Source organism: Rattus norvegicus, chromosome 10 (assembly GCF_021556685.1).
Source record: "Rattus norvegicus strain SHRSP/BbbUtx chromosome 10, alternate assembly SHRSP_T2T, whole genome shotgun sequence".
Lineage (NCBI taxonomy): Eukaryota > Metazoa > Chordata > Mammalia > Rodentia > Muridae > Rattus > Rattus norvegicus.
In genome coordinates this window covers 51,085,015-51,097,497 of record NC_141543.1, presented here as the reverse complement: position 1 = coordinate 51,097,497, position 12,483 = coordinate 51,085,015, and the positions used below count along the sequence as shown (strand labels likewise).

General features: G+C 45.4%; 2 protein-coding genes across 8 annotated transcripts in view; one reads left to right on the top strand and one right to left on the bottom strand.

The window, feature by feature from the left end:
- Drc3 (dynein regulatory complex subunit 3) overlaps positions 1-3,711 on the bottom strand; it is a 50,517-nt gene extending 46,806 nt beyond the window's left edge. The window contains exon 1 of the transcript XR_015630346.1: positions 3,408-3,711. The gene's annotated coding sequence lies outside the window, so the exon portion shown is untranslated. The remainder of the gene's footprint in view (positions 1-3,407) is intronic.
- The window catches only part of Tom1l2 (target of myb1 like 2 membrane trafficking protein), a 122,123-nt gene that overhangs the window by 5,382 nt on the left and 104,258 nt on the right, over positions 1-12,483 (top strand).

Here is a 12,483-nt window from a genome sequence, read left to right as displayed (position 1 = left end):
TGGCCTTGTCGTTTTCTCTTTCAGTACAACTGTGTAAGATACATACCAAGAGACTAAAAGGAATTTACAGCGTCTCACTTTGGAACTTAAAATTACTAAGCAAAAACAACATGCAGACTGTCTGCACAGAACATCCCTGAGTCCTCAAAACACTGAATTACTTGAGACATCATTTCTGCTGACTTAAAGAAACCCCAGCTGTGGGAAACTAAGAGACTTGTGCAGGTCAGTGACAAGAGTGAAGCTTGGAATTTGCTCCTGGTCAGTGCCCACTTGGCACTGGCCCATATGTCACTTCTTGGACTGAATGCATAATTCGTCAGCATCAGAATCCAGAAGGCCTGCTAAGGCCCCACTCAGAGTTTCCCAGGCAGGCTCTAGAAGTTTGAGTTTCTAATCAGTTCCCTAACCATGCTGCTTTCTCGATGGCACACTCTGAGAACCATTGCTATAGATGGAATATTTCATTTCTTTGCATCTTTTCTTTATCTTTCTTCAAACATTAGATATGGACATTGAGGGGCCATCTTTAAAGGGTGATTATTTAAGACTCATTTCCTCAGACATTCAGTGGCTTTATATTGCCCACCTGTACATGTCTAGCTAAGCATTTCCCAGGTTGTTCAGTTAAACAAAGAACTTGGATAGGTCCCTAGATCATGTAAGACAAAGTGATTGGGGTAAGATTGGACAGGTTAATGAAGTAAGAGAATAAAGGAGAGGAGGAAGTATTAATAAAGCATTAAAAAAGAGTAAAATGCTTCTTGCATCTTAAAATCATTTCATTTGGGTTGGAGAGATGGCTCAGTGGTTAAGAGCACTGACTGCTCTTCCAGAGGTCCTGAGTTCAAATCCCAGCAACCACATGGTGGCTCACAACCATCTTTAATGAGATCTGATGCCCTCTTCTGGTGTGTCTGAAGACAGCAACAGTGTAATTATAAATAATAAATAAATACATCTTTAAAAAAATCATTTTGTTTCATAGCACTGGTGTAAAGAGACACTGTTATCATCTCTGATTTGCAGATGGGAACCATCAAGGTAGCACAAAAAATGCGTTAACCTACTTGGGGTTACGTGACTAGTAGGGAGGGAACACCCTGCTCCAGGAGTTTCACTGGGCTGCCTATGACAGGAACATAAAGATCATTCTTTTTTTTTTTTTGGTTCTTTTTTTCGGAGCTGGGGACCGAACCCAGGGCTTTGCGCTTCCTAGGCAAGCGCTCTACCACTGAGCTAAATCCCCAACCCCTAAGATCATTCTTTCTTAGCATCAAAGCCCTACCTGTTCAGAATGAAAAAAGTAGGTCCTACTAGGAAATTAGCTACAGACAGTGAGTGACACTTGCTCCAAGGTCAGAGATAGGGACACTTCCTAAGAACCTCCATCAGAGATGAAAGGGGCAGGTCACTGGAGTCCTGGGACAAAGTCTGGGGTTCATTCTTCATTGCCTGGACAGGTTATAAAACACCAGACTAGAAGGACACAGGAGGGCTCGACTGATTTTTCTCCTCCACTGCTTAATTTCTGCAAGCACAGGGCCTCTAGGAGTGTCACGACGAACTATTTGGAATAGTTCACATTCTCATATAAAAAAAATCAGTGACAACCACAAAGAAAATAGGAAAAGCAGAAAAATTCAAAGGAGAATAAAATTCTCATCATAAACTTCCTTGAGATTTTCCTTGTTTTTGTCTTTATTTCTTGGAAAGCAATATCCTCTACCCTCTCAACTTGTTCCGGTATAACCTCTCTATATTTAGTTATGTATTTTCTGACTTAGATTTGAGGTTCTCAAAGGGAGGGGTGATAAACACTGTGCTTTGAGGAGAATCACAATAGGGATGTTGCTCTTGGCCTGGCAGATAAATCAGCCAGAATGTTTTGACTGACCCAGTAGTCTGGAAGGATATGACATTCAAGTTTTGGGGGCTGGGCCAGCTTGTTTTTCTTTTTTTCCTTTTAAAAATTTTATTATTTGTGCATGTGTGTGTATATGTATGTATGTATGTGTGTGTGTATGTGTGTGTGTATGTATGTATGTATGTATGTATATATTTGTGCATCATATGTAGTGTCCAGGGAGGCCAGAAGGAGTCATCAGATCCCTTGGACCTGGAGTTAGAAATGGTTGTGAGCAGCCGTGAGGGTGCTGGAAGCCAAACACAGGTTGTCTGGAATTACAGTGAGTGATTTTAACTGCTGAGCCTCCTCTCCAGCCCCACAGCTGGGTTTAATTCCTTTTATTTATCTTACGTGTGTGTTTGAGTATGTTCAGTTATCTTTGTGTGTGTGTGTGTGTGTGTGTGTGTGTGTGTGTGTGTGTGTGTGTGTGTGTGTGTGTGTGAATGTGTGTAGCTGTGCTTAGTACCACAAAGTGCCTGGTAGAGGTCAGAGGACACTGCTTAGGAGTCAGTGCTCTCCTGTCATTTTTAGATCCAGGACTTGAACTCGGGTCATCAGGCCTGTGTGCAAGTGCCTTTACCCACTACCGAGCCAGCTCTCTGGCCCTTACTATATTTAGGAAAGAGGATTTATACAAGCTAGTTTCAGACTTTGCCACTATGTAGTGTTTCTTTCTCCTGGCAAAAGATTCTTATTGATTTTCTCCATCTGAACATCAAGTCTGTTACCGTCTTTCTTCAAGCTGCCCTCTGAGAGCCTCCTCCTGTTTGTGGTATAGTCTGCCTTCCAACTCACAGATTGGTTATTGCCAACAGAAAAGCAAAATGTTCTTCTGTAGCCTAGTTTTACTCATGCACTGAATGGATTGTTCTATGAAGGACCCTGTGTCCAGTCATTTTCTTTCTTTAAAACATCTTAGTAAAATGCATATAACATAATTTATATTCATGTAGCACCATTTTTATGCCTGTGTTTGTATATGAAGGCCAGAGAACAACCTCACATGTCCTCCTCAGGAACTGGTGAGGTCTCTCATTGGTTTGAGGCCCATAAATTAGGCTAGAGTAGCTGGCTAATGAACTCCAAGGATCCTGTGTTTGCTTCCCCAGTGCTCCTTTTTGTATTCTGTGTGCATGTGCACGTGTGTATGTGTGTGTCTTTGGGTGTGTGTCTGTGTGTCTGTGTGAGTGTGTACAGCAAACTTTATTGATGATATTCAAGAGAGTAGAGATCTCTAGGCCCCTCCTGTTATTATGGGGGTCTGGTATGGAAACTATGAGGGAGATGCTCAGTGTTGGGGGCTAATTGGGACTGGGACTCCTCAGCAACTGAGGGCCTCTCTATTGATCTCATGTCCTTGATGGGGTGAGTGATCCAGGGCTTCTTACTCCTTGGACACCATGTAGGCCATGAGGTCCACCACCCTGTTGCTGTAGCCATATTCATTGTCATACCAGGAAATGAGCTTTACAAAGTTGTCATTGAGAGCAATACCTACCAGCCCCATCATCAAAGGTGAAAGAGTAGGTAGACATCACTGTTAAAGTTGCAGGAGACAACCTGGTCCTCAGTGTAGCCCAGGATACCCTTTAGTGGTCTCTTGGATTCCTGTTTCACCACTTTCTTGATGTCATCATACTTGGCAGGTTTCTCCAGGCAGCATGTCAGATCCACAATGGACACAATGGGAGTAGGAACGTGGAAGGCAGTTCCAGTGAGCTTCCCATTCAGCTCTGAGATGTCCTTTCCCACAGCCTTGGCAGCACCAGTGGATACAGGATGATGTTCTGGGCAGCCCCACAACTATTACACCACAGCTTTCCAATGGGGCCATCCACAGTCTTCTGATGGCAGTGATGACTTGGACTATGGACATGAGTCCTTTTATGATGACAGACTTGTCATGGATGACCTTAGCCAGTGGGTGGTGCAGGATACATTGCTGACAATTTTGAGGGAGTTGTCATATTTCTCATGGTTCACACTTATCACAAACATGGGGGTATTGGCAGAAGAGGCAGATTTGATGACCCTTTTGGCCCCACCCTTCAAGTGAGCCCCAGCCTACTCCATGGTGGTGAAGATGCCAGTAGACTCCATGATATACTCAACACCAGCATCATCCCATTTGATGTTAGCGGGATCTCGTTCCTGGAAGATGGTGATGGGCTTCCTGTTGATGACGAGCTTCCCATCTCAGCCTTGACTGTGTAGTTGAACTTGCTGTGGGTAGAGTCATACTGGAACATGTAGACCATGTAGTTGAGTCAATGAAGGGGTCGATGATGGCAACAATCTCCACTTTGCCAGAGGCAGAGAAGGCAGCCCTGGTAACCAGGCACCCAGTATGGCCAAATACATTCACTCTTTCCTTCACCATCATGTGTGAGGGATGAGGCTGACACTGCCCGAGGAGATGTGGCTGTCTCTGGAACGTGGAGGAGCATTTTTGTTTTAGATGGAGTCTTGCTATATAGACAAGGCTGGCTTGAAGCTTAGAGATCTGTCTGCCTCTGCCTTCAACTGCTGGGACTAAAGGCTGTTCCTAGTGAATTTCTATGTGGGTTTTGGGGATCAGGCTTAGGTCCTTATATGACTGAGCTGTCCCTTGGCCCGGGGGCGTTTAACCATTTTAAACACACAATACAGTGGTCCTGGTGCTCATTTCTGTGTGGAGCATCACCACCATCCATCATGACCACTCACCTGGGCGCCATCCCCAGCCCCTGGTAACCGCCATTCTGCTTCAGTTATGGTGAACATTACTCTCTAGGACTTGCGGGTGAAGAACCATCCAGGATTTGTCCTTTGTGTCTGTTTCACATGGAACTTCTTTTTTTTTTTTTTTTTTTTTTTTTTTGGTTCTTTTTTTCGGAGCTGGGGACCGAACCCAGGGCCTTGTGCTTCCCAGGCAAGCACTCTACCACTGAGCTAAATCCCCAGCCCCTCATATGGAACTTCTTAAAGGTTCATGTATTAGAGTGTGTCAGTTTGTCTCTCCCTTTAAAGGCTTTGTTACATTCCATTGTCCATATCCACTGATGGACATTTCAGTTCCTTCTGCTTCTTGGCTGCTGTTAATAATGCTACTATTAACATGAGTGTGCAAATATCTGTTCATATCTTTGTTTTAAATTTGTTTGGACTAATTTAACCCAGAAGTGAAATTGGTAGGTAATGTGGTAATTCATTTTTAACTTTTTGTGACTCTGAGGGCATTGGCCTCAGGCCTTCACATGTGCCAGGTGAGTGCTTTACTACTGAGCTCTATCCCCAGCCCCACCTGTATTTTTTTTTCCCTTTTCTTTTTTTTCCGGAGTTGGGGACTGAACCCAGGGCCTTGCGCTTGCTAGGCAAGCGCTCTACCACTGAGCTAAATCCCCAACCCTCATTTGTAGTTTTTGAGGATCCACCATGTTGGTTTCCCAGGTACAACACTTGATTTCCCACCAGCAGCGTACAAACTCCATCCCCCATCTTCATTAACAACCGATTCTCAGTTCTGCTGCTTTCCTCGGTAATGCCCGTGTACTGAGCGAGGCATGCTCTCTCCTCACCTTTTTTTTTTTTTTTTTTTTTTTTTTTTTTACAGTGCTGTGCGTTGTTGAATGCAAGACCTCATAACAGTGCAAGCCAGTTGCTCTGATGCTGAGCTGCATCCTTTGCCCCTAATTGTGGTTTTGATTTGTATTTCTCTAATTGATGATGTTGAACATCTTTCCATGTTGCTACTGACTATCTTCTTGGAGAAGGATCTGCTCAAGTTCTTTACCTAGTTTTTGAGATGTTAATTTTGTTCAGCTTTAGGAGTTTCCTGTGTAGTCTGGGTATCAATCCCACAGCAAATGTTCACCTCACTGTAGGAGCTTTTTACTTTGTTGCTAGTGTCCTTCAGTGAGCAGTTTTCATTCCAATCTGTCTTTTGCTGCTTTTGCCTATGGTGTCATGCTTTTATTTCTTTTTTAGTGGAGCCTAAGGATAAAACACTTGGAGTTATGAGGACTAATTTGTCTGACTCCTCCTCAAATCCTGGATTAAGTTTTTTTTTTTTTTTTTTTTTTTTTTTTTTTTTGTACCTTTTTCCCCTTTGTAGGGCTGGACAAGGTCTCATCGTGTATCCCTAGCTAGCCGAGATGTGTAGACCAAGCTGGCCTGGAACTCACAGGGACCCTCCTGCTTCTGCCTCCCAAGTGGGCCACCATGCCCAGCTTTTATTGGTCATACTTTTTTTGATTTATTTATTATGTATCCAGCATTCTGCCTGCATGTACACCTATATACCAGAAGAGGGCACCAGATCCCATTACAGATGGTTGTGAGCCACCATGTGGTTGCTGGGAATTGAACTCAGGACCTCTGGAAGAGCAGACAATGACCTCTGAGCTATCTCTCCAGCCCCTTGGTCATACATATTAACAGGTTCCTCTATGGCGCTTCTTGCTGTATTTTGAGTGTATCACTCCCGTTTTCCTCTCTTTTTCCTCCCAGTCCTTGCCTTGTTCTGCCCAGTTAGGCCCCCCCTCTTACTTTCCTGGGTATTTTGTTTCTGTGAACCAGTGAGTTTAATTAGGATTACTTACAAAAGCACAGGTAACTAACTTACCTGTGTGGACACTAATAAAACAGTCTCTCCCTCCTACAACCATTTTCTGCCTACAAGTACTCAAAGAGGGATGGAACCTGGTAAACTCCTCCCCCATAACAACTGTTAACTGTTAAAGAACCCTCAGGGATGGGCAAGGCCTCCTCACTGAGGCCCTCCACTTTCATGGCACAATGGTGCTGGGCCCAATCATTGTCTGTAATCAGAGCTGCTCTGAGTTTAAGAGAAGGTGAAGGCAATTGCTGTCAAATCTGAGAACCTGAGTTCAATCCTCAGGACTCAGAGTATGGAAATACAGAACTACCACATACATGCCATGGCACTTGTATGCATGTTGAGGAACACCACACACACACACACACACACACACACACACACACACACAGAGAGAGAGAGAGAGAGAGAGAGAGAGAGAGAGAGAGAGAGTCACTCATGACATATAGAAACTTTTAAAAGTGCAACAGGATGTCACATCTAGAAGACAATATCAGACCTGTTCTTCAGCTCTATGTCCCTGCTGTCCCTTTCTCCTTGGTGTTCTCTGAGACTTGGGGAGGGAGATATAGATATCCCACTGAGGGCTAAGTGTGTGTGTGTGTGTGTGGGATGTTTGCCCACATTTGTACATGTGGCAGTCAGGGGTCAACATCTGGTGTTTTCCCCTACCACTGTCCACCTTATTTATTATTACATTTATTTATTATGTGTGGAGGTGTGTGAGTGTATGCACCATTGTACACATGGGGAAGTTAAGAGATAGACTGTGGGAGTTGGTTCTGTTTTTCTACCAGGTGGGTCCTGGGGCTTGAACTCAGGTCCTCAGGCTTGGTAGCAGCAAACACCTTTACCTGCTGAACCATCTTGCTAGCCCATCTACTTTATATTTTTGGAGACAGAATCTCACTGAACTTGAAACTCTCCATTTTGGCTACCCTGGCTGGGTGACTCCCCAAGATTTGCCTGTCTCTGTCCCCCAGCGCTGGGGCTGTAAATGTGCACTGTTGCACCAGGCTTCAAAACTTACTCTTTAGTTAGCAGGTTTTCTTGTGGCCTTTGATATGAGGAGGTTGACTCTTTGCTCTGCCCCCTTCCCCGCCATCTCCTTGCTCTGCTTCTCAGCTTAACTTTTCCACCCTTAGGACCCTCCTGATCCCAGAGAAGTACCTTGTGGTTTGTTTGCTTTTATGGTGCTGGAGTTCAAATCCAGGGCCTTGCACATGCTAGGCACTGAACTACTGATCTATGTCCCCAGCTCTCCTTGGCTAAATATCTTGCAAACTTAATTTTGTTTAATTTTCACAAAATTCTAGGTAGGTAATATCATTCATATGCATAGATGTTGTCTGTTTGTCTTAAAGAGACGTGGACTTGATATGTTACTCAGAGTGACCTCCGACCCCTGGGCTCAAGTGATCCTGTCAACCCAGCCACCTACGCAGCAGAGACTACAGTGCACAACCCTGTGCCTGGCTTGACTCATATTTTATTGCCTCTGCCTCCAGAGTGCTGGGATTAAAGGCATGAGCCACCATTCCCGGCTGCCAGCTGCTGTTTAACCATTAGTGAAATGCTGGCTTGGTAGTCTGGGAGGCATGTCAAAAATTCTCTTTGGGGTTTTAGTTTTTAAATTAAGTGCAATAGAGAACAACTCAGTCTATCTCCAAACAGTCTGGAATCCACTGTAGCCCAGGCTGGCCTTCAACTGACACAATAATCTCTGTGCCTAAAACTCCTGAGTGCTGAGATAGAAATATGAGCCACCACATCCAGCTTCAGAGGTTTCATCTCAGAAAGTTGGGCTGTGCATCTTTGAGAGCTGGCGACGAGAACAGGGACCCACGGTAGAAATACTATTAAGTGCCCTGTTCTTTTGCTGCTACTGCAGGGATAAATCATATAGTTCTGGCAGATCATTAGTCAAAGTAAGGAAATGTGGCCTGGGAAATTGTGCTGCTGGGGAATTTGAAAGCTGAATTTGCTAGTGCCTTTCAGAGAGAGAGTCAGATTCTTAGGTTAACTTCTGAAATATTTCCTCCTCCTCTTCCTCCTCTTCCTCTTCTTTTTTCTCTTCCTCCTCTTCCTCCTTTTCCTTCTCTTCCTCCCCTTCCTCCCCTTCTCCTCCCCCTTCATGTGTGAGTGTTTTGCCTGTGTGTGTGTGTGTGTGTGTGTGTGTGTGTGTATGTGTGTGCGTGCGTGTACCACAGGCATACCTGGAGCCTGCCAAGGTCAGATGAGGGCTTCAGTCCCTGCACCTGGAGTTACAGGTGGTGGAGTCACTATGTCACTATGTGTGTCCTGCTAGAGCAAGTGGTCTTAACCACTGAACCACCCCTCCAGCCCCAACTTCAGAAAATTCTTAAACCAGCCACTCAAAGAATCACAGGGTTCCAGATAAAAGAGTCCCAGTTTCCTTTGGCCTCTCTCATTTGCACAAGGGAAACAGGCCCAGAGAGGGTAAGCCTATGCTGTTTTTACCCTTATAAACACTTCTGACAGCAAAATGTGAACCCCCTCCCCACCACCACCAACTGGGAGTCCTGTACTACTGTTCGGTTCTACCACTGCTTGGAGTGGGTGCAGGCCCCATTGGGTAGGGTTGACTCCTCTACAACTATCTCACTTCGTGCATCAGTGAGCCTTGGTTACTACCTCTGTGCTTCTGAGTAGTCAGCTCCGAGGTAGGAACCCTATGACTCCTTCCTCCTGCTTGATAGTTTGCCACAGCAGCTTACAGAACTCAGCACACTCTACTCACACTGATGTAAAAGATTCAGCCCATGAACAGCCAAATGGAACAGTGCCTAGGACAAGAAAAGGGGGACCAGCATGAGGCGTCTGTGCCTTACTGTGTCCACCATCTCCCAGCCCCTTTGCATGTTCCTGTCTGGGGTCTTACAGTCCATCTGTTAGGGCACCATGGAGGTATCAGCAGGGTAGCCATGGTTGATTACACATCGGTATCGGAGGCTGGCTTGGCTTCAGAGCCACACCCTTCAGTGGGGTGGGGTTGTTAAGGACTGAAAGTTCCAACCTTTTGAGCCTGCCTTGGTCTTTGTGGTAATTAGCTCTCCGCCTGAAGCTCTCTCAGGGTCCCCCATGGCCAGTATCTCATTCAGGCTGGGCATGGTGGCACATGCCCTTGATTCCAGCACTTGGAAGGCAGAAGCAGTCAGATTTCTATGAGTTAAGGGCCGGCCTGGTCTTCCTAGTGAGTTCCATACAACTGGGGCTGCACAGAAAGACCCTATCTCAGAAAACAAAACAAAACACCCTCCCACAAAGAATATGCAAAAAAAAAAAAAAAAAAAAGAGAGAGACGCCACTCCAGTTTGTGCCGTGATCTGAACAAAGGCAACTGTGCTTTTGCCACAGTAGGAGGATTCCCAGGGTCCCACACTGAGTCAGTGTCATGACAGCCACAGGGCTTTCTGTTTACCCACAGCTTCTTGTCAGTCATTTCATTTGACTGCTTGTTATTGTTAGACAGGCTCGATGAGGAGGTAGCCAGATGCCATTTGGTAGAGGGGTGCTTGACTCACTCATGGGGTAAATACTTTTATTGTTTGAAAGTTAATCTCCTGATTCAGACTGCTTGGTAGGAAGAATAGTTTGGCTTAGCTCCTGGTTTGAGGGCTTAATGGAGCTGTTCCCTAAACCACCTTTAGTTTCTGTTTTCTTGGCTTTTTCTGGCACTCATTTCAAACAGAGAAATATGTCTCAGGCGGGGACCTAGGACGTCTGGGATTGGTCACCACTCTGAAATTGCTTTGCTGTGTGATTTTGGATAGGTCGTGTCCTACTCATTTATGTGTTTGAACAACAGGTTCTTCAGGTTCATGCCCAGCCCTGCAACATAAGGACAAATTTTATAAGGTAGCTTTTAGTTTGTCTCGAAACTCTTACCCCTCCATAGGAGTGGTCTTAAGAATCCAGTCTATATGTGTGTATACACATATTCATATACTTCCTACATTTATTTATAGTTGTGAATATAGTAAGTTTATTTGTATATAATAAATATTGTATATTTGCTTTCTGATCTTTTCTTTGAGATATGGTTTTCCTTTTTTGTTTTTTGAGACGTCTTATGGTTTTCCTATAGGAAATACAATGTACAAATCTTAGTTGATGCATTCTTGACAAATGTGTGCTTTGTAGTCTGCACCCTGCCAAGACATGGACAGTCAACCTCACCCAAGACAGGCTGTTGTTTGTTTTGTTTTGTTCTCAAGCCCCTTCCTAGGCTGGCTTCCTGTCAGCACACCCGGAGGCAGCCACTGATCTCGTCCGTCTCTGTAGGTGAGTGTTGCCTGTCTGGTGGTGCAGCTAAGGGGAGTCACATGATGTGTGCTGTTTTGTGCTGTCTTCTTGCACAGAGAAGTCCTGTACCTGTATGGTATTTTCACCACTTGCTTCTCTGAAAGGTCGTGAAGTTTGGCTTCCTTCCAGTTCCCCTGAGCTGCTGTGGTTGAGAAGTGAGGGCCCTTTTCCAGGGGCCTACCATGTTGTCTGCTGGATGTGCTGGACGAGATGAAAGAGCGGTCGGTTTGAGTTCCAGATCCGAGGCTGAGTTGTTTCTATGATTGTTGGTGTTGCAGCCTCTTGAGTTTGTTTTGCAGTCTCTTGAGTTTGTTGAGTTGTTTCTATAATTGTTGGTGTTGCAGTCTCTCGTCAGCTGGGCATATTCGATCTGCCAGCAGACAAGTCTAACTTTGACACCCGAAAATGTCACTCGCAATGGCGTGTTTCTAAAAAGGTGTCCATGGGACTCGTTCCTCTCAGTTTCATACATCGGACAGATGGCTCCAGAGGTGAGCAATGTCAGAAGGGAGGCCAGGAGGCGGAGAATCTGGCTGAACTCAGGCTCTGTGTCTCATCTGGAGGCTTCACTGCTGGTGTTCGATTCTTTTGTTTGTTTTTATAGAATCCATAACATTTGTTTCACCTAGGTTTTTGCCTTCTCTGACTTGGTCTAGCCCTGATCTGCCTGATCAGTTGCTCTTTGCTGGCCTCCTTCCCTGTTCTCCTTCCCTTTCTGTATTGTATGCCCCACACATGGGACAAACCTGTTGAGAACCTCCTGGGACTCCCCATATCCTGAACCACTTAGCAACGACCCTGGTGTGGAGGCCCTCACTGGCTGGGCTCCTTCCTGTCTCTTCCCTTGCAGGCCCTTGCAGGCACTGCTGTTCTTGTGCTCTCCCCGGCTGTGTGTAGCTCCTAGATAGTGGTCTCGCTCGCTCTTATGGTTTAGATCTGGTAACCCCTTCCAGGTCTAGTTCAGGGTCTTATGCTGACAGCAATTCCTTATCTGCAGAGGTATGGCATTTCGTGTGTATCTGATAAATATTTGCCAGTTTAAGTGTGATCATTAGCCTTTGGCTCTGGAATGGGGTTCAGTATACTTACAGGTTTCCTATTCTCTAAGAGAGGAGAGGGGGAATAGGGATTTACCCTGACAGTGTATTGGTGGGAGGAAGAGAGGAATCATGTTTACCCCTCTGGGTGTTGGAGGAAGCTGGCTCTCACTGCAGTGCTCAGTGGGCTGTAGGCTCCAGCACACATCTCATGTGTTTGGAACCAAGTCTGTTTCTTAAGAGTTTTGCAGCTTTCTCTCTGGAAGTTTTAAGGAAGTGATCCTGTAAGTGTGCTGGGTAATTTTACCTCTCTCATGACTTTCTTAGAATCAAAAACCCCAGCAGGATTGAAGCCCAGTGTGGCCCACAGCACAGCCTGCTGCTGTCATCTCGCTTGCCTAGCTTCCTGTGGAGTTGTGTATGGGGCAGGTCAGTGATATCTGGGGTGAACTGTTCTGCCCTATCTACATTCATGCTACCTAGCACAGGTTTGTCTTGGGTCAGGGCCCAGGTAAAGCAAGGACTCTTCTCCAGAAAAGTCAGCTGCTTTATGGGAACTGTGGTCCTCTGTTCCCTCAGGACTGAAAAAGTGACAAGGGAGACTGTCTCTAGCA